Source organism: Odontomachus brunneus, unplaced genomic scaffold (genome assembly GCF_010583005.1).
Source record: "Odontomachus brunneus isolate Ranch 3 - 2012 unplaced genomic scaffold, Obru_v1 Obru_scaffold_233, whole genome shotgun sequence".
Lineage (NCBI taxonomy): Eukaryota > Metazoa > Arthropoda > Insecta > Hymenoptera > Formicidae > Odontomachus > Odontomachus brunneus.
The window spans coordinates 378994-379201 of record NW_022639683.1 but is presented as its reverse complement, the minus strand read 5'-3'; positions in this window follow the sequence as shown (position 1 = coordinate 379201).

Genomic DNA, 208 nt, shown 5'->3' with positions numbered 1-208 from the left:
TAGTATATATATAACAATCGAATAAATTAAATAATAATCGAATAAAGAAGTAATAATACTCGAATATTAAATGGTAGTGATAATAATATTTGGTCGACAATCGTGTGGTAATATCCGCGAGTGGATAATAACGGAATAACGATGATCGAATAATCGGTGAACAATATCTGGGTAACGGCTCTAACAAAAACTTTAAGCTCCACAAAGG